Source organism: Schistocerca piceifrons, chromosome 1, assembly GCF_021461385.2.
Source record: "Schistocerca piceifrons isolate TAMUIC-IGC-003096 chromosome 1, iqSchPice1.1, whole genome shotgun sequence".
NCBI classification, from domain to species: domain Eukaryota; kingdom Metazoa; phylum Arthropoda; class Insecta; order Orthoptera; family Acrididae; genus Schistocerca; species Schistocerca piceifrons.
The window spans coordinates 79969243-79992545 of NC_060138.1; positions in this window are offsets into that span (position 1 = coordinate 79969243).

Below are 23303 nucleotides of genomic sequence, written 5' to 3' on the forward strand. Positions count from 1 at the left end.
TTCCTTAAATTTTCTGGGAGTACGCATTAGGAGTGATTTAAAATGGAATGATCATATAAAGTTGATCGTCGGTAAAGCAGATGCCAGACTGAGATTCATTGGAAGAATCCTAAGGAAATACAATCCGAAAACAAAGGAAGTAGATTACAGTACGCTTGTTCGCCCACTGCTTGAATACTGCTCAGCAGTGTGGGAACCGTACCAGATAGGGTTGATAGAAGAGATATAGAAGATCCAACGGAGAGCAGCGCGCTTCGTTACGGGATCATTTAGTAATCGCGAAAGCGTTACGGAGATGATAGATAAACTCCAGTGGAAGACTCTGCAGGAGAGACGCTCAGTAGCTCGGTGCGGGCTTTTGTTAAAGTTTCGAGAACATACATTCACCGAAGAGTCAAGCAGTATATTGCTCCCTCCTACGTATATCTCGCGAAGAGACCATGAGGATAAAATCAGAGAGATAAGAGCCCACGCAGAAGCGTACCGACAATCCTTCTTTCCACGAACAATACGAGACTGGCATAGAAGGGAGAACCGATAGAGGTAGTCAGGGTACCCTCCGCCACACAGCGTCAGGTGGCTTCCGGAGTATGGATGGAGATGTAGATGTGGATCTAGAAAATTCATGATCAATAAAAATAAAGTCTCAAACATCAAGATTTATTCTTCTTATAACTGTTGTAATTTCAACGGTAGAATTAATTTCAACATCAACCTTAATCTCAACATACTCAGCAAAATCAAAAGGAGTTCGGTTAGCTTCAGCTAAACAAGAACCGGCCGGCCGGTGTGGCCGAGCGTTTCTAGGCGCTTCAGTCTGGATCAGCGCGTCCGCTACGGTCGCACCTTCGAATCCTGCCTCGGGCATGGATGTGTGTGATGTCCGTAGGTTAGTTGGGTTTAAGTAGTTCTAAGTTCTAGGGGACTGATCTCAGATGTTATGTCCCATTGTGCTCAGAGCCATTTGAGCCGTTTTTAAACAATAAGCAAACCAAGGTAAAGTCAAAGAAAATGAAATAATAATAAACTATGAAATTCGGCAGGAAGCAAGATTTCACAAATCTGAAAATTGTGAAATTGAATTCATATCACATAAAAATATATTTTTGCCTCTAGAACATACATTACATTCATCATTGGCCAAAAGTGTAACAGACGAACATTACTGCATGTAAACGTAAAATGTAGGTTATAGTCATGTTCAGATAGTAAATAAAAAATATATTTTACTAAATCTACATGTATAAACTGATATCCTCTGCTCACTTGTTTTTGTATGTGCTGACTATTCTGAGGAACTAATATAGAGATTTTGATCAATCTTGGAATTCCTGGGACCGATATCTTGCTAGTATCTATATCTAAAACAAGCAAAAATCTTTGAGAGTCTCGATTCCCAGAAATATATATATATATATATATATATATATATATATATATATATATATGTGTGTGTGTGTGTGTGTGTGTGTGTGTGTGTGTCTATAATATATTGGCAAATCCTCCTCAGCTGCGACAATTTTCTGGTTTTGACCCAGGTTTCGCCTAGAATAATCTAGCATTCTTTAGAAGCATAAAATTACTATAACATGCTAGAGTAAGGCACAGTCAACATCAAAAATTAAAACCTACAATACCGTGGCACCATGTCGAATTAAAACTACTTAATTTCGTCATGGTACCACGATACTATAGGTTTTAATTTATAATATTGACTGTGCCTTACTCTGGCATGTTACAGAAATTTTACGCTTCTAAAGAAGGCTAGATTATTCTAGCCGAAACCTGGGTCAATACCAGAAAATTTCAGCAACTGAGGCCGATTTTTCAATACATTAGTCTATCACAGTTGCTGAGTGGGCTGCAATATACTAAAAATTCTTATATATATATATATATATATATATATATATATATATATATATATATATATATATATATATATATATATAGCTCTTTCATACCGGATAAAAAACCACAGCCGGCCGGGCTGGCCGAGTGGTTCTAGGCGATACAGTCTGGAACTGCGCGACGGCTACGGTCGCAGGTTCGAACCCTGCCTCGGGCATGGATGTGTGTGATGTCCTTAGGTTAGTTAGGTTTCAGTAGTTCAAAGTTCTAGGGGACTGATGACCTCAGAAGTTAAGTCCCATAGTGGTCAGAGCCATTTGAACCATTTGAACAAATCGGACTGCTGGTGACGACGAAGATGTCTGTCTGCCATCGTGATGTGTACACGAATAACGTCGGGCATACTGGTCTGCTGGTACTCTCTCTTCTTCGGCGATCTGCACCTGCATCATTCTCCTTCAGCTGACGCCTCTTCCGCGGTTCAACCAGCAAAAGTAAAAAAATGGTTCAAATGGCTCTGAGCACTATGGGACTTAACTGCTAAGGTCATCAGTCCCCTAGAACTTAGAACTACTTAAACCTAACTAACCTAAGGACATCACACACATCCATGCCCGAGGCAGGATTCGAACCTGTGACCGTAGCGGTCACGCGGTTCCAGACTGTAGCGCCTAGAACCGCACGGCCACTCCGGCCGGCAGCAAAAGTACCCTCCGCTATTCATCGTAAGGGGATTACAGAGCATAGGTGTAGGTACAGAATTCACCAGTGCAGATCGCCAAGAAAGCGTGCATTCTCGTTTGGAGACGTTGGATTTCGTAAGGCTAGCGTTGGTAACTTTACTTTTTAAATTGTGTTTACTTACTAGTTTAACTTCACATACTACTCGTCCACATATTAATGCACTAACGAACCAAGAAATTGTGTTCTTTCCTTTTGAGCTTCCAGTCTGAAATTAACCGCAGGCCAGAGCTTTACAACTTCCCCATCTCTTTAAGAGTCTCAATGTTGATCACAAGAGTGTGCGGCGAACTGTGCGCTTTGAAATGAACTTATCCCGCGTTCTTAATTTTTTGCGAAAAAAACCGGAGGAGAGACTCCCGAGAAGCGGGCAGGTCGCGGCGGCGCTCTTTGAAGTGCTTCTTGTCGCTGGAGGCCGGGCTGCGAGTAATTACGGCTTACACAAAGGCGGCGCCCCGCGGCGCGGCGTGTGCTACACGCAGAACTTCCTGCAGCAGCAGCCGGGCCGACCCCCTGGAAGCGTGTGGGCCGCGGAAGGCGCGGGCACCGGCCAACACGCGTCTCTGCTCTGGGCACCCACACACTGCGAAAGACGGGTCCGCGTCAAGTATGGTCTTCGCTGGCAATTGAGGACAGCAGTGGAAACGTGGTACATGAAGATAAAGGAGTAACTAACCACTGTTTAACATGCACTCTCCCTAACGCTGTCTCCGTTGCTGATGCACAAGTAACAATGTGTACATTGATCCAGCCATTGCCATCATTACTGTTATTATACTGAAGCGCCAAAGAAACTGGTATAGGCATAAGTGATCAAGTACAGAGATATGTAAGCAGGCCGAATACGGCGCTGCGGTCGGCAACGCCTATATAAGACAAGGTCAGTTACTGTTGCTGTAACCACAGGTTATCAAGATTTACGTAAGTTTCAACGTGGAGTTACAGCCGGCGCACGAGCGATAGGACACGGCATCTCCGAGGTAGCTATGAAGTGGCGATTTTCCCGTACGACCATTTCACGAGTGTACTGTAAATGTCAGGAATCCTGTAAAACACCAAATCTCCGACATCGCTGCGGTCGGAAAAGATTCTGCAAGAACGGGACCAACCACGACTGAAGAGAGTCGTTCAGCCTGACAGGAGTGCAACTCTTCCGCAAATTGCTGCAGATTTCAACGCTCAGGCATCAACAAGTGCCAGCGTGCGAACCATTCAACGAAGCATAATCGATATGGGCGCTCGGAACCTAAGGCCTGCAAGTGTACACTTGATGACTGCACGACACAAAGCTTCACGCCTTTCTTGGGGCCGCCAACACCGACATTGGACTGTTCATGACTGGAAACACGTTGCCGGTTGGACAAGTCTCGTTTCAAATTGTATCGAGTGGATGGAGGTGGACGAGTATGGAGGCAACCTCATGAGTCCATGGACCCTGCATGTCAGCAGGGGACTGTTCAAGCTGGTGGACACTCAGTAACCGTGTGGGGCGTGTACAGTTGGAGTGATATGGGATCCCTGATACACCTAGTTACGACTCTGGCAGGTGTAAGACGTCGTGGTCTCCTGACCTTCATTGCTTACATATTCCGCCCTCACAATCATATTCTGCATATCAAGACGCTTCATTCGAACCTGAACTTGATAAGATAAAGTCAATGTTGTATGAATTCATGTAAACGATATGCAGATAACAAGTGTGCACCGGGGTTGAAATACTCCAGGCTGGCGTACACACATGCATTCCAGACACGATGATCACAGCAGCTTTTAGTTCGAGAGAGGCAGATCACACACAGGGAGGCCGGTCATTTCAGAGGACGAGTCAACCTCGGCCACCCGTGGAGCAGACAGCGTGTGCCCGAGTGAAAGGGGGAACGACCCCGTGTTTGACTTAAAAGCAAATTCCGCTACACTGTGTGGGAGCGTCCAACCTACGCATTCTTTACACATAGCACGCAGTTTCAGAGATTTTCACAGGGAGACAGAAAACGCCAAACGCCGATACTACAGATTTCCGGATTGGTCGCCTTAAAGGAAACGTCATTCTCCCGTTTTAGGAGAGCAATGCTGATTGGCAGACGATATTTCTGACGCCCTGAGCTGAAGGAGTAATGGAAGAGACCGAAAGATATACCCCTTCACGTCTGGCGTGGAGAGGCGCTGTTCCATTGTCGCTCTTGGAGTGAGGAACAAGTCTCTCCTCAGTACTTCACTGGGAGAGCACCTCTGTCGAGAACGAATCAAAGTGTGACTCTATATTGAGTCCTTACGGTTAAGCGTTGTTCACTGTGTTGGCCGACACACTTATTGTGCAGTGTGAATGTTATAGTTAAACGCCTGCGAGCGAATTTTTGAGTGGCATCGCAATGGACTGGTTATCTGTCTGGTGTACCACACAAATAGTTAGACTAGGGGCAAACAGGAATCCTTGACTTCATCAAGGTGTAGGGAGAGTTTGATTGGCGGAGGTCAATCCAGACAGAACGAGAGTTATCTTGTCAGCAGTGAGCGGCGCAGACAGCAGTCATCGCAGCTTACGGCATTGTGCGCTACAGCTATTGCGAGTCCCATATTTCCTCCACACAGTGCACTTCACTGCATTTCACACGCAACAGCCTCAACCATACCTAGCAACAATCTAAAGGATAATTATTCAAGTTGAGTAGGCGTGCCTCTCAGCCATTGTGCCAAGTCAATAACAATCTTAAACTTTGTATAGAAATATCATTAGCGAATCCTATCCTTGAGAGGTAACTTCACATTCCGAAAAGAACCAGGATATAAATTGTTCAATTCATAACTAAAAGTGCCATTGTGATTTCTCAGAATTTTTGCAAAATAAATAATGATTTTCGTTAGTTTCATGGTTTTCTTACAATAACTAGCACTACTCAAGTACCCAAGTATCCCACTAGTTACGTAAGAAATTTAGTGAATTACAGTGGACGACTCCAGAAGATATTTATTGCTGAAAGTTTTTCAGGCATTTCTCTTTAGAACGTTAGGAGCGTCTGTCTGACTTCTGTAGTAGTGTCTGGGTGGAAATTGCATCTTGCAGGAGCCACAGGGTAAAGGGTACATCTCAGATTAATCCGTTGCGCAGAATAACAGAATAGAAGATCAACCCCACGATCACACAGGTGACACGTACGTAAGCATCCTGTCCGATCACCTGCTCCAATTCATATCCATTGTGCATTCCGACTGTCTTCGGCAATTCCAGCAGGACAATGCGGCACCCCACACGTCCAGCATTGCTACAGAGTGGCTCCAGGAACTCTGCTCTGAGTTTAAACACCTTGGCTGGCCACCAAACTCGCCAGACATGAACAACTTTGAGCATATGTGTGTTTCCTTGCAAGTGCAATTCAGAAGAGGTGTCCACCTCCTCGTACTCTTTATGAACAGGCCTGAAGGTTTCATGGTGTTAGTTCCTTCTAGTAGTACTTCAGACATAAATTGAGACCATGCCACGTTGTGTGGCGACATTTCCGCCTGCTCGCAGAGGCCCTAGACGACATTAGGCAGGTATACCAGTTTCTTTGGCTTTTCAGTGTATGACTAGCGGAAAAAATGCTCCTATCAGAGCAAAAAATGGCCGATACGCTCCAGTTTAGAGACTGAGTTCAAAGTTGGGTGCCAGTTTCTTCATTCTGCCTTCCTCAACAACTTCATAAATTTACCCAAAAATTTAGGCATTCGAACATATTCGTGCTTCTTTAACTCACAAGCTCCCCTAACTTTATCTCGCTCACACCCTCTAGTCCATCGCTGTAAGTTTCTCATACACATCCACTCCTACTCACTTATTCAGCCCAACTCATTCTCATTATCTATTTGTGTGTCTTGTCACTGTCTCCTTTCTCATAGCCACAGTCTCCTTCTGTCTGTCCTACTACTACTGTCCGCTCTCACTGTTATTATTCTCTCTTCCACATTGTTTTTGTCTTAGATTCTGTGTCTCGTTATCACTAGCTCTCACCCATTTCCACTTCCTCCCTCATCTTCATTCCTATTGGCACTGTCTCCTTCACTTTTTTACTAGCACTGTTCATCACTGTCAGCGATGCTGCACTGCCACTCAGCCCCTGTCTTTCTCTCACACTGCCATTGTCTCCTTTGTTCTTTCCATGCCGCAATCACGGTCTGCTGCCGCCAGCCACGGTGGTCGAGCGATTCTAGGAGCTTCAGTCTGGAACCACGCGGTTGCTACAGTCGCAGGTTCGAATCCTGCCTCGGGCCTGGATGTGTGTCATGTCCTTAGGTTAGCTAGGTTTAAGTAGTTCTAAGTTCTAGGGAACTGATGACCTCAGATGTTAAGTCCCATGGTGCTTAGAGCCATTTGAACCATTTGTCTGCTGCCTTCAAATATTTATTAATTTTCTGCCTCTTTCGCACTGCCACTGTCTGCTTCTCTCCAAGCACAGAAAGAGCAAATATGTTTTCAAGTTAAGATTCTTGGGAAAATTTTTAAAGAGGCTGAGGAAGGTAGAACGAGACAGCCGATATCCGACTCTCCAGTCACTGAATTTTAGACAGGAGCATGTTTCCCCTTTTTGTGCATTTTTCCTCTGGTTCTCTTGTTCTCGCCGCTAGAGCAGGGCATGTCACTCATCTGAAAAGAAATTTTTGGGTCAACAAAATTTTGACCCTTTACATATGTGAAACTGAAATAACAGAAAACTAATTTTACACCTTAGATCGGTTTTTCCGTGCACAAATATTTTGCATGTGTTTCAGTATTACAACATAGGTTTCCCAGAAGCCTTCTGATGATAGCGGAAACACTTTACACCGTATTTCTCTGCGCTACGTCATCTTATAAACTGCATTTTCGCCTCACACCGGATTTTAGGCGCGTATTTTATGTGTACAGGTAGGAGAGTTCTATTTTATTTCGGAAACGAATAAAGATATCAAGAAAATTTTCAAGTTTCGTCTAGATCGGGGTCTTGCGAACGTATCACCAAAATTTCCACCGTTTACTGTGCGTAGCCGTCTTGGAATCCATGGCTCTGATTTGGTACCCAGAAATCATGTTTTCCAGTTCTCGATAACAGCCAAAGCTTTTAAAATTGGGAAATGTCACTTCTAGATAAATGTTTCGAGAATACACCGTTAAAATGTGGGTTCTTTCTTTGTTTGTATGTAATATCCGAAATTTGACCCTGTATTTACCACAGTTACAGTAATACTACCTTTCTGTTGGATATACAAACTGTACCTAGCCACAGGGCTATCCAAAACACTTGACCCTACCTTCCTGTCACCAATAGAAACCGAGGTATAAGGCCCTGAAAACTCTTCATTTTATACGCGCCGTTTTGTTACTTAATGGTAGTACACGCTGTCGCATACGTATCGATCGTAAGACTGTATTATAATCTTCTTTTGAAAACCAATTTATTAGCCAAGATCGCTATATTAGCACGATTACTGGATTACTGGTTTCAGCGATATGTATCGACGTCGTCAGAACCGTAAAACCGAACAGTGGTAGTTCCATCATGCAGTGCTTGTACTACTCGGTCATGATGTAGCTATCACTGTCCAGTTTATGGGTCTGAGCAGAGTAATACATACTGCTGAAAATAGTACTCCAGTAATTGTGTTTACATAGCGATCTTGGCAAGCAAATTGATTTTCAAAAAAACCACTGCAGTGCAAAATTTTAAATCGCCCCCCTGCACTGAATGACAACGTTAGGTAACCAGATCATAAGGGTGTCAACACTATCCACGCTTCCGTCGCCCATATCTGCTGTAACTGAGAAAAGATAGTGAAGCACCCAGAGGACATAATTGGATGCCAATGTAATTTCGCACACATACGCATCATCCGCAGGTGTGGAAGTGATCAGAGTTACAGCAACGTGCTTTAACGTCCTTCGTGTTTGGTGTTGTTACCAGGCCTGGTAGGGGTTATAAGGGCCGTGAACAGAATGACGAATGGTCACTGTGAAGGACACAGACATTGGGCATACTCGTACAAGACAGCATTATTAGCATCTGACAGAGTTTGAAAGGTGTCTCGCTGAGAATCTCCATTTGGTGGACTGGTCGAATCGTGCGATAAGCACACCTATGGCGCGTTCGAATAAGACAGTGGCCTGGTGCTGGACTGCAAGATTCCAGTCTGACCACCTCAAAGGAGGATTGCCGTATTGTGTACATTGCTCATCGTAACACCTTGTGCGCCTGCTATTCGAGGACGAATACTGGACTCCCTGGCTCATTATGTGGCATCTCGCATTACAGACAGGAAACCAGCAGCAGCTAACTCAGGGAATTTCCGTCACATTCGTAGGCTCCCAGTAACACCGTAAAACCAAACGGCTGCGCTTGTAGTGCCGTGAGCGGGAAATATGGACGGCTATTGAATGACATCTGCGGTTCAGCACTGCCCTAGTCACCAGTTTCGGCGTTAATGGCGGCGACCTGAGGAATAGGCCCACACTGTCAACGTTTTCGGGAGGCGCAGTGGGGAGCCATCGGGTATGACTTCCAAGTCACGGCAAGTAGTCAGCAAGGTACTGCTCACGGTAACTGTGAGCGTGATGTTGAGGCAGTCACGTGGCTACCAAAATTCACAGATCAGGCACCAGTAGAATTTGTGTAGGACCATCTCGAAAGTCGACTCCCTCCAAGTGTCAATATCCAGTATGTCAAGGATCAGTTACAATACTCGTAGATCAGTTTGCATCACGAGAGGATACAACGGCTATATGACACCCTTCCTAAACAAGTTAGTGTATGCATCTAGTCCAGATGGGAAGCAATGTCAAAGTGATAAGCGGGTTCATAATGCCAACTTCTTCGTAAATGCGATTCGACTTTGTAAGCATTGAAGTAACATCCCATACCCTCTCAGCCCGTGAAGTTTCATTTCGTTTTCTCCTTCCTTTGTCAGGCTGTCTTTTTGGGATTTCTTCTTCCATTTCATCTATTAACCTTATCGTATTATTTCTCCTGTTCCAAGAACTGATGAACTTCCCATTTTTGATTCCGTCTATAACGGTGCCATCAATTTCCGTTTTGTGTCACTCCTCATATACAACAGAAATGTAATGAGGCAATGGTGTATCAAAGTCAGTTAAACTCATATACTATATAGTAACTACTATTTTCTTTGTTATTATTATTATTTGTAGGCTATTATAAGTATTATAGTAATAACAGATCTATTGATCTTTACAATACGCATATTATTATTATTATTATTATTATTATTATTATTATGTACTCTTCATTTACAGTGAATATTGAAATGATCTCCATATATATTACAAGTATTATAGTAATAATAAGTATAGTGATTGTTAAAAGTGAATATTAATATTACTGTTATTACTGTGTACTCAGCATTTACAGTTAATATTATAATGATTTCCATATCTATTATAAGTATTACAGTAATAACAAGTACAGTGATAGTTCCAACGTGCATATTATTATTATTATTATTATGTTCCCTTCATTTACAGTAAACAGTGCAATGGTTTCCATATCTATTGTAAGTATTATAGTAATAAAAGGAATAGTGATCATTACAATGTGCATAGTAAATGATATGTACTTAATAATAATAATAATAATAATAATAACGTCTGAGAAAGGAAAGAAATAATAATAATAATAATAATAATCTCAAATAATGAGGATTTTTAATGATCACTATACCTAATTTCGCTATAATAGATATAATAATAATAGCTAGAACATGTGTCATAACTGAGCAGTAAATGATAGTATCAAATAAATTGTATTTCAGTCTAATTAACTATTCTCAATAATTTCCTCTTCGAGTTTTTGTCAGATGTGAGTAATGTCATATAATAGAAATTTAGGGTAGCTCATAGAGCGGAACTGACCTGGACAGGAGGCTGACCAGTTCAAACGTTCAAATGTGTGTGAATTCCTAAGGGACCAAACTGCTGAGGTCATCGGTCCCTAGACTTACACACTACTTAAACTAACTTATGCAAACAAGAACACACGCACCCATGCCCGAGGGAGGACTCGAACCTCCGACGGTAGCGGCCGTGCAGTCCGTTACATGGCGCCTCTAACCGCTCTGCCACTCCGCGCGGCGCTAACCAGTTCAGACGAGAGTGATAAACAACAGGACAAGGTTAGCAGATCAGACGGAAAAAAGAAAACCGAAATAGGGAGGGACGAGGAAAACGTTTAACAAAACGTGTACAATCTGACAGAAATACTGGTTCGCCGGTGGACTGAAGAAACATAGCCGAATATGCCGAGAAGTAGGCGCATTTTGAATACAGAGTGATTTTGGATAAGATTCGGGTTAGTGGGTAGTTTGAGTCACACAGGGTGAAATGGGGAACGAGATGGAGAAACATCTAATGTTACGCACAAGTGCTGTTAAGATGCAGTACGTGGCAGGTATTGCTGTATCAGAACGGGGATTGCCTTAATATGCGAGGAGAGGAAATGAGGACGCTAGAGACTAACCGACAAAGGAAACAGGGTGTTTGAAAATCACATGGTTTATCCGGTCGCATCCACCCTAACTGAGCATCGGAAGAACGAACGTGATAAAACAGTTTTAATTCTACAAGCAAGCATTCATGGCTTTAATCGCGTAGAATTTTTCACTATTTTTGCCAAGTTGAGCTAAAAAGAAACTGTAAATGCATCATTCGTTACAGAGTTCTATATTTTCCAAAACATTCCTTGTACAAAAATGATTGATGCATGAATAGAACCATAAACTCACCAAGTTTACATTTTGCAGACTGAAACGTTATGTGAGTGCCCCTCTTGTCGCACAACATAGTTCCAAGCGGCAGGCAATTTCATTCCAAACCCCATGTAATCCGTCAATGGTCGTCACAGCAGCCGTGTTGCGTTCGCTGAGCTGCATTCATGGCAGTGGGCATAATGTAAAGGATGAGCCAGTCGGTAAGAAAACGTTAAATTATTTTATTAGCTCCCACAGGTAACTTCATTTTTCCATTACGGACAAGCCACGGTCGGCAGTGCAACAGGAAGTCAGCAACGAGGAAGGGCACCTTGATCGTGTACTGACTAGGGTACGCTCAGCGGAGGCATCCCTGAGCAGGCGACGCTCTGGAAAATTCCATGCCGCCCACACGGTTTTCTCGACCGCGACCAATCAGGGTTGAGGAAGCTGCATGATGTGTCGAATATATCCGGCTGCCCGTCGCCGGGCCCTCTCTCTTGTTTCCTTGCTCTCCTGCGAGTCTGATGCGCGCCGTGTAGCAGTGTATAGATCTTCCCGCTTCTCCCGGTGTTGCGGCATTGTGGCCTTAGTTTCGCAGACACCAACCTTCGCCACACTTTACCTTCTGGCTCACCCTCACCTCCCTTGGACCGAAAATGTATTCCCTATAGCGTAGCTTTTGCCAATAAATGTCCTTACAAAAAAAATTAACTTTGTCCTGCTCTTTCCATAATGCCCACTGCCTATCACTTCCAGCTTCGTGCTGTCCTGAACAGTAAGTAAACACGGTACTTACCGCGCCACCAACGTAAAAAGTCACGAGGCGTTGAGCCAATCGATCTGAAGAGCCAGAGGAACGGAGCCATATCACCTTCACCACTAGGCTCACTCCAGCGACGAGGATTTTTCTCTGCGGCGACGATCGTCTATGCACCATGAGGCGGTGTTGTGTCTCATTGGAAGATGAAATTCTAGGAATCAGTAGTTAGTTGTGGAAACAACCACAACTGCAACATATCAAGTAAGAGGTATCCTCCTGAGCCTTCGCACAGAAGAACAACGGCCCATGCAGCTTCGTCTGTGATACGATATCTGTATGGTGCGAAAAGTGGCAAATCTCTCTGAATAAGGAAAACTGTCAGGTCATCCACATGAGCACGAAAACAAATCCGTTACATTTCGGTTGCACGATACATCACACAACTTTAAAAGCTGTCAATTCTACTAAACACCTGAGAATTACAATTACGAAAAACTTAAACTGGAACTATGAAATAGCGTTGCGGGGAAAGCAAACCAAAGAGTGAGTTTTATTGCTAGAACACTTAGAAGACGCAACAGATCTACTAAAGAGACTGCCTGCATTTCGCTTGCTCGTCCTCTGCTAGAGTACTGCTGTGCAGTGTGGAATCCTTCCCTCACAGGACATCGAAAAAGTCCAAATAAGAACCCGCGCAGGAAGGTTTAAGTATTCATTTTTCCCCATGACCTGTGGAACGGTAGAGGAAGTCTGAAGGTGGATCGATGAACCCTCTGCTAGGCAGTGTGCATTACAGAGTAGTCATGTAAGTGCAGATGTGGACTGCACAAAAAAATTAACCTTCGGTGAATGTCATTCATGTGCCACAATTTAAGAAGGATTTTCAGTGCCCCACACTCTCCCATGGTGGCGAATAACCTTTCGAGATAAACAGAAGGTCGCTTTGTGGCCGAGTATCAGCTTGGAGGCGAAATGTTCGTCCTCACATACTTCTTGTACTGTGATGCAGAACGGAAGGCGCTGGCCATAATCTTCCGGCTAAAAATGTAACCGCCGTCGTAAAAACCTTCCACGCGGTTTGCTGTGGTATTTAAAGTTCGTGGCTTGCACGGACCATTGGTTTTCTTGAACTACTCCACTCACCCTCTACACGGTTCGCGTCTGGCACAAGTGATAGGAACTTTTCTGTCTGTACATATAACAAAGGTCCCGTAACTGTCGCTGTCAACGCAGAATACTCATGGCTGTTATTTTCCATAATTCCTTCTCAATGCACGTTGAGCTGTTGTATCAGATAAACACTTCGCATATTCCAAAACACAAAAAAACACTTTTTTTTTTTTTTTTTTTTTGCTTTGTCGCTATAGTGTCCAGGCACTTTAATCGCAATGCCAACTGGTGGACAGAATGCAAACACCATGAGTTTACGGTTCTATTCATACATCAGTCATATATGTATTTGTAGTAGACTAAGTGATCAAAAGTATTCGGACACACCCAAAAACATACGTTCTTCATATTAGGTGCATTGTGCTGCCACCTACAGCCAGGTACTCCATAGCAGTGACCTCACTAATCATTAGTCATCGTGAAAGAGCAGAATGGGGCGCTCCGCGGAGCTCACGTACTTCGAACGTGGTCAGGTGATTCAATCTCACCTGTGTCCTACATCTGTACGCGAGATTTCCACATTCCGAAACATCCCTAGAGAAATTTGTTAACATCGAGTATAGATTTAAGTGTCGGGAAGGCGTTTCTGAAAGTATTTGTATGGAGTGTAGCCAAGTATGGAAGTGAAACATGGACGATAAATAGTTTGGACAAGAAGAGAATAGTAGCTTTTGAAATGTGGTGCTACAGAAGAATGCTGAAGATTAGATGGGTAGATCAGATATCTAATGAGGAGGTATTGAATAGGATTGAGGAGAAGAGAAGTTTGTGGCACAACTTGACTAGAAGAAGGGATCGGTTGGTAGGACACGTTCTGAGGCATCAAGGGATCACCAATTTATTGGAGGGTAAAAATCGTAGATGGAGACCAAGAGATGAATACACTAAGCAGATGCAGAAGGATGTAGGTTGCAGTAGTTACTGGGAGATGAAGAAGCTTGCACAGGATAGAGTAGCATGGAGAGCTGCATCAAACCAGTCTCAGGACTGAAGACCACAACAACAGTGAAGTGGAAACGTGGAGGAACACGTACAGCACAAAAGCGTACAGGCCGACCTCGTCTGGATCGACAGAGGCCGCCGACAGTTGGAAAGGGTCGTAATGTGTAATAGGCAGACATCTATCCAGAGCATCACACAGGAATTCCAGACTGCACCAGGATCCACCGCAAGTACTGATAGTTAGGCGGGAAGTGAGAAAAGTTGGATTTCTTGATCGAGTGGCTGCTCATCAGCCACACGTCACAACGGTAAATGCCAAACGACGCCTCGCTTGGTGTAAGGAGCGTAAACAGTGGACGATTGAACAGTAGAAAATCGTTGTGTGGAGTGACGAATGACGTGTACACAATGTGGCGATCCGATGGCAGCGTGTGGGTATGCCGAATGCCTGGTGAACTTCATCTGCCAGCGTGTGTAGTGCCAAGAGTGAAATTCGGAAGCGGTGATGTTATGGTGTGGTCGTGTTTCCTTCTCAAGGAGGGGGCTTGCATCCCTTGTTGTTTTGCGTGGCACTATCACAGCACAGGCCTTTTGTTTTAAGCACTTTCTTGCTTCCCACTGTTGAAGAGCAATTCGGAGAAGGCGATTGTATCTTCTAACACGATCGAGCACCTGTTCATAATGCACGGCCTGTGGCGGAGTGGTTACACGACAATAACATCCCTGTAATCGACTGGCCTGCACAGAGTCCTGACCTGAATTCTACAGAATGTTTTGGAAGGCCGACTTCGTGCCAGGCCTCACCGACCGACATCGATACCTCTCCACAGTGCAGCACTCTGTGAAGATTTGGCTGCCATACCCCAAGAAACCTTCCAGCACCTGACTGAACGTATGTGTGCGAGAGTGGAAGATGCCGAGCTAATAGTGGGCCAACACCATACTGAATTCCAGCATTACCGATGAAGGGCGCCACGAACTTGTAAGTAATTTTCAGCCAGGTGTTCGGATACTAGTGTACTTTGCAAAATATAGAATTCTGAAAGCGAATAAATCATGTATAGTAGCTTTACACGTCATAGCGGCAGAGATTCGGCAGGATTTAATGAGAAAACCAGATAAGAATAGGCAAAACAGGATGTCAAGAAAGAGACGTTCGCGTTAAGAAGGGCGTAACAAGCATCGTTGGTGATCACCACTATTACTCAACTTGTAAGGAGAAGAGGCAGTGAAGGAAGTGGAAGGAATATTCCGAAGAGGAATTACAGTGCAAGGCGAAGGCTCAGCAGTGCTTAGGTTTGGGAGCCACACAGCCCTTGTCGCCGGACATAAGGGAATTAGACCTGTTGAACAGACTGGCCAATATACTTATTCATAGACGGTCGACTCAGATTAATGTGACAGCTGCCTATGAAACGGCTGTGTTTGTAAACTGTTCATGTGGTGCCGTGGGTCCATGTATAACGTCCATGATAAAATGGCCCTGTCCAAAACCGATGACGTGGAAACTGTGCTGCACCACGGCCCATAGATGTCAGGGGTTAACAATGGCTGTGAAGATATGTGCGGGCGAATAGATGTGCAACAGTTGAGCCCATGACCGCCCTTATGAACAGGGGGGTTGCCAACAGTGTCTCCTAAAAGACTATTTACCAAATGTTGCTGTGTATGGGCCCCCACAGCAGGCGTCTGGTTCATGAATCCATGCCGACTGCTGTTGATTGGCGATGAATCCTGGGAATTTCCAGGCCAGTACCTCAGCTGGACGTCGACGGAGTGGCGGCGGGTCGCCTTTCCAGATGAACCACGTTTTATGCTCCATCGGAGAGATGGCCGACGGCCTGCATGAAGTAAAGCGTCTGGAAGCAAAAACCGGCAATCAGGAGGGAGCGTTTTGGTATGTGGAATGTTTTCGTGGCATTCCCTGTGTGATCTTGTCATTGTAGAAGACACAGTGGATCAACACAAGCCTGCATCTATCCTTGGAAATCATGTCCACGCCTACATACGGTTCGTATTTCCTCGGTACGATGTCATCTTCCAGCATGCCGATACAACGTGTTACCAACTCGCATTGTACGTGCCTGGTTCGAGGAGCACCAGAATGAGTTTACCTTACGCCCTTGGCCACTTGACTCACCTAATTTAAAACCAATCGAGAATCTAAGCGACTACTTCGATTGGGTTGTTCTCGTCATGCCACTGGAGTCGGCATAGTTCCACATCCCGGTCGGTACCTTACAGAACCTCTCTGACCTTCTTCCTGCACGTGTTGCAGCGATCATCCCTGTAAAGGGTGGCTTCTCATCCATTCGACGGGTGGTCAAATGGTTCAAATGGCTCTGAGCGCTATGGGACTTAACATCTTTGGTCATCAGTCCCCTAGAACTTAGAACTACTTAAACCTAACTAACCTAAGGACATCACACACATCCATGCCTGAGGCAGGATTCGAACCTGCGACCGTAGCGGTCGCGCGGCTCCGGACTGAGCGCCTAGAACCGCGAGACCACTGCGGCAGGCGATAGGTGGTCGCATTAATGTGACTGGACAGTGTACATGGGTAAGACAAAATTAGTAACAGTACAGAGTAAGATGCACCAGTTATCCAAATGTGTAACTGTCAAACAATGGAAAATCTAGGATAGAATGTAACAATACCAGAGAGGGGAAGTTACTACTCACTATATGGCGGAGATGCTGAGTTGTTATAGGCACAACAAAAAGATTCACACAGTTACAGTTTTCGGCCATTAAGACCTTTGTCAGCAGTAGACACACATACACACACGCACACACACACTCACGCAAACGCAACTTGCACACACGTCTGCAGTCTCAGAGAACTGAAACCACGCTGCGAGCAGCAGCAGCAGTGCATGATGGGAGTGGCAACGGGTGGGGGTAAGGGGGAGGCTGGGGCGGGGAGGGGGAGAGATAGTATGGTGGGAGTAGAGGACAGTGAAGTGTTACAGTTCAGATGGAGGGCAGGAGAGAAGGTGCAGAGGGGGAAGGGGGTAAGTAGCGGAAAGGAGAGAAATAAAACGAACGTAAGATACTGGGTGTGGCATGAGATGGTGGCTATGTAGTGCTGGAATGGGAACGGGGAGGGGCTGGATAATTGACGACAGTGACTAACAAAGGTGTTCCCGCAACCCTCCTGGCCTCAACCTTTGTTAGTCACTGTCGTCACCCATCCAGCCCCCTCCCTGTTGCCCTCCATATAAACTGCAACACTTCACTGTCCTCCACTCCCACCATACTATCTCTCCCCCTCCCCACCCCAGCCTCCTACTTACCCCCACCCAGTCGCCACTCCCATCATACACTGGTGCCACTGCTCACAGTGTGGTTTCTGAGGCTGCAGACGTGTGTGCTAGTTGCGTTTGCGTGAGTGTGCGTGTGTGCATGTGTGTCTACTGCTGACAAAGGCCTTAATGGCCAAAAGCTGTAATTGGATGAATCTGTTGTGCCTATAACGATTCAGCATCACCGCTGTATGGTGAGTAGCAACTTTCCTTCCCTGGTATTGTTACAAATGTGTAATTGCACATGTTTCAGGGCCACTAACCAGGTTCTCACGCTTTGTGACGCAAACTGAGTAAAATTAGATGCAAATGCTCTCACATGACTCACCTGACCCGGCTTCCCAGTTTCGTGTGTGGCGCGTCAGCGCGGTGCAGCGACTGCTCTCAGGATAATTCACAGCTCCAGCGGTGCGCGGCGTTTGTCATCCCTCGACCAGCAAGAGCAAGCGTTGTACGTGCGCCGGTCACCTCCGCGACGCATCGGCGCACGCTCGGCGGCATAATTTCCGAAACCAAGCCCACAATTCAGCGCCCTGCTGTGTTGCACTGTCCCGCGGTGCGATAATATCAGACGGCGCGTCGAAGCGGCTCGCGGCTGACGTGCAGAATTTGTGCGCGTCACTCCTCCGCGATAAAACAAGCAGCACGTATGCTGTGGGTGTTGATCTACAGCAGAGTGGTAACTCACCACTACCTAAAGGGACTCATTAATCTGTAAACTACAGATTAAAAAATTGTCCTTCTGTCAGAGTTGTCCATTTGCGTGCTGGTCAACGTTGCCAGAAGTTTGATTTTCTTTGTTCAGTAAACACAGCCGCCGTCGCGCATCAGCTGTTTATTTGTGGATGACCGGTTTCGATCCATTGCAGAGACCATCATCAGATGTACGTTCTTTGGTGATAGTAGGAATCACTGGCGTGTAGCAGTCCCGTCCGTGCTGGTGTTGACAACACTGCTCACTACACTGCTGAGCAAATAAAAAGAAACACTGGAACTCGGGACCTTTGCCTTTCGCGGGCAAGTGCTCTACCATCTGAGCTACCCAAGCACGACTCACGCCCCGTCCTCACAGCTTTACTTCTGCCAGTACCTCGTCTCCTACTTTACAAATTTCACAGAAGCTCTCCTGCGAACCTTGCAGAACTAGCACGCCTGGAAGAAAGGATATTGTGGAGACATGGCTTAGCCACAGCCTAGGCGATGTTTCCAAAATGAGATTTTCACTCTGCTGCGGAGTGTGCGCTGATATGAAACTTTCTGTCAGATTAAAACTGTGTGCCGGACCCATACTGGAACTCGGGACCTTTGCCTTTCGCTGGCAACTGCTCTAGGTCCCGAGTTCGAGTCTCGGTCCGGCACACAGTTTTAATCTGCCAGAAACTTTCATATCATCGCACATTCCGCTGAAGAGTGAAAATAGTTCTCAGTGCCAGCACGGATAGAACTGCTCCACGCCAATAATTCCTACTGTCACCAAGGAATGTATTTCTGATGATGATCTCTGTAGTAGATCGAAACCGGCCAGCCACAAATAAAGAGTAACAACTTACATGCAACCAAGACTGTGTTTAACATATAAATTATAATATTGTTAGATGGCTGTTTCCTGGGACAATGTTCCAAAATATTCTTGATTTACTTTCTTTGTGACTGGAAATAACCAGAGCTGCATCACTACGAATCATTTCATATTTCGTTGTGAAAAAATAAATAAAAATGAAGATTTCTTACGTCACTATCAGTTTGGCATTAGGACAGGTATAAGCACCAGAGAGGCAATTCTGATGTTGAACTCGTTAATGACGAGAGAGATCTGTTAGACCCTTCTAAATTATTCACTGACTTTTTCCACTTGCTACATGTTTGCGACTATAATCGAGCTCTAGGAAAGAAGGGTGCTATTGTTTTCTTTAGGTTTGCATGTTTGAAAAACGATAATCTTGGTCCGCACTCTCAGGTCTTTTCTTAATCCAACAAATATGAAAATCCAATACCACAACAGATGACAGAGAAGTTGTTTGATAAAACGAACATGGGACGATGCTGGCGTTTTTATCACTACTTGCACTTTGAGCGACATATCTGACTGCTGTGATTAGAAGTCGGTTACGACTGGTTTCAGCTAGTAATTATAATGTCAGCCTAAGGAGAATAGAAACATTTGAAGTCCGTCTCGTAATTAGCTACTTTTAATATACAGGGCGTAAATTTTAAGTTTCAAACCTGAATAACTCGAAAAGTAAGGTTCACACGAAAAAATGTGTAGAATCTAAAATTGATTATTTTCGAAGGGCTCATCTGCTGGTGCTAAAATTAGCCCGCCAGCACAGCACCCTGGGGGTGGGGCGGGAGACAACTTTAAAATTTCGAATGGGAACCCCCATTTTTTATTGCAGAATCAGATTCTACATAAAAAACTACGTACATTTTGTCTTCAACATTTGTTTTGATTCTTGGTAGTTGGCACTGTAAGTCAAGGAATTCCATGTTCTCATTTCTACGTGGAAAATGGTTACGGATAAATAAAAAATACTTGTTTACTTCGTAAATTTTGATTCGCTGAAACTAAAACTGTCCCTCTCTCTCCCCGTAAGGTGGGGTTTGAGAGAGAGGAATTGGAGTTTTACAAATGTTGACCCAATTATTAATATTGTCCGCAGTTTAGAACAAGTTTTGTTTGTTTCGTGGTCAACATTTGTAAAACTGATTTCTATCTCTCAACATTTTTGGACAACATGGTTGTGGAGATGAAGCAGCGATTAGTATGATTCATCAATAATTCAAAAACAGTCTTAATCGCACTTATTATTAATATTATTACACCGCCAACCGGTTTCAACCGGACGTAGGGGTCATCTTCTCGGCGTTTACACTGTGAAATTATAGATATCCGTCAGGAAGACTCAATTATACAACAGCTAAAATTACGTAAATTTAAAATATGTTACCCATTGGTCGACTGCTGGTGGTGTCACTCCTGTCTACATAACGGCAGGAAACTATGCGAGACTAACCCTTCCTATGGGCTTAAATAGCGTACTGAGATCTTGTGAGTAGACGGCAAAACCCCCAGCGGCGATCAATGGCATTTAATACAGTTTATTATATCTAATTACTAGTCACCTTGGCTTAACATAAATTTAAGTAACATTAAATAACAGAAAACGGAACCATTCCATTTGAATAGAGTTACAATTATAGTGTTAATTATAAAATAATAACAAGTATTCCGTAGTCAACTCGTAAAATTCATAAAAGTATATTACATTATGTGCCATAATATAAAGTAAAACAATCTGTGACACACAAAAACTGGTGTCGTCTTGTATTATTTCTATTCGTACATTTACGTAGAAAACATTTGAGTCAATTTACTCCCCACCCTATGGGGAGAGAGGGAGAGTTTTAGTTTTAGCGAATCAAAATTTACGAAGTAAATCATGATTTTTTTATTTATCCGTAACCATTTTCCACGCAAAAATGAGAACATTGGTTTTTTTGAATTACAGCGCCAACTACCAAGAATGAAAACAAAAGTATAAGACAAAATGTATTTAGTTCTTTATGTAGGATCTGATACTGCAATAAAAAATGGAGGTTCTCATTAGAAATTTTAAAGTTGCCTCCCGCTCCACCCCTAAGGTGCTGGGGTGGTGGGCTAATTTTAGCACTAGAAGATGTCCCCCTCGAAAATAATCAACTTTGGATTCTACACATTTTTTCGTGTGAATCTTATTTTTCGAATTATTCTGGTTTGTCAACTTCAAATTTACGCCCTGTATTCTAGATACACAATTTGATACTGTTTATAAAAGGTCAAGGAAAAAACAAGCCACATTTTACTGAAATAACAGTTTTTCATTTCATACTGAAATAACAGGTTTTGGTTTGTATGAGGTAATTTCGGATGGCTGGGTTTCATATGTGAGTCGTGCGCCTCTTCCGCCAAGGCAGACTGTGTGTCCTGTGAGTAAAGAGAGCTCACGTAATGTACACAGCCTTTTCAAACGTTTCCGGGGTGCGTCACACCAGGGATATTGTGCAATGTGCTGTGGCGTACAGTCTTGCATACACAGTGGCACCTGTCCAGAAGAGACAGTTGATAAATTGACGTCCATTTACGCTCCTAGTGACATGCTGGCGCCAGTAGAGAGTGACAGCCTGCAGAGTAAATAGAAAGTTACGCCTCCGGCAGACATACCGACGCCAAAGGTATTTTAGTAAAAACGTGGTAAGAGTTTAGAATAATTTCTAAAAATAAATGGAATGGTGGGAACCAAAACGAGTATTCGCTCGGTCTCGTGGGATAACACCAAGATCGGATCTCTCATTAGCCACTAATATGTGGCGTGATTGCTTTTGAGTCCTTAACACATAACAGGGGACTCATGTGGAAGTTCTTGCCTCTCCCTATTGGTCAACAAATAAGCATGACACCTGGTTGACTGATTTGGGTTTTTGGCGTCTGGTGAAGCGCCAGATGGTTCAAATGGTTCTGAGCTCTGTGGGACTTAACGTTTGAGATCATCAGTCCCCTAGAAATTAGAACTACTTAAACCCCCCCCATGAACCATGGACCTTGTCGTTGGTGGGGAGGCTTGCGTGCCTCAGCGATACAGATAGCCGTACCGTAGGTGCAACCACAACGGAAGGGTATCTGTTGAGAGGCCAGACAAACGTGTGGTTCCTGAAGAGGGGCAGCAGCCTTTTCAGTAGTTGCAAGGGCAACAGTCTGGATGATTGACTGATCTGGCCTTGTAACAATAACCAAAACGGCCTTGCTGTGCTGGTACTGCGAACAGCTGAAAGCAAGGGGAAACTACAGCCGTAATTTTTCCCGAGGGCATGCAGCTTTACTGTATGATTACATGATGATGGCGTCCTCTTGGGTAAAATATTCCGGAGGTAAAATAGTCCCCCATTCGGATCTCCGGGCGGGGACTACTCAAGAGGATGTCGTTATCAGGCGAAAGAAAACTGGCGTTCTACGGATCGGAGCGTGGAATGTCAGATCCCTTAATCAGGCAGGTAGGTTAGAAAATTTAAAAAGGGAAATGGATAGGTTGAAGTTGGATATAGTGGGAATTAGTGAAGTTCGGTGGCAGGAGGAACGAGACTTCTGGTCAGGTGACTACAGGGTTATAAACACAAAATCAAATAGGGGTAATGCAGGAGTAGGTTTAATAATGAATAGGAAAATAGGAATGCGGGTAAGCTACTACAAACAGCATAGTGAACGCATTATTGTGGCCAAGATAGATACGAAGCCCACGCCTACTACAGTAGTACAAGTTTATATGCCAACTAGCTCTGCAGATGACGAAGAAATTGAAGAAATGTATGATGAAATAAAAGAAATTATTCAGATTGTGAAGGGAGACGAAAATTTAATAGTCATGGGTGACTGGAATTCGAGTGTAGGAAAAGGGAGAGAAGGAAACATAGTAGGTGAATATGGATTGGGAGACAGAAATGAAAGAGGAAGCCGCCTGGTCGAATTTTGCACAGAGCACAACATAATCATAACTAACACTTGGTTTAAGAATCATGAAAGAAGGTTGTATACATGGAAGAACCCTGGAGATACTAAAAGGTATCAGATAGATTATATAATGGTAAGACAGAGATTTAGGAACCAGGTTTTAAATTGTAAGACATTTCCAGGGGCAGATGTGGACTCTGACCACAATCTATTGGTTATGACCTGTAGATTAAAACTGAAGAAACTGCAAAAAGGTGGGAATTTAAGGAGATGGGACCTGGATAAACTAAAAGAACCAGAGGTTGCACAGAGATTCAGGGAGAGCATAAGGGAGCAATTG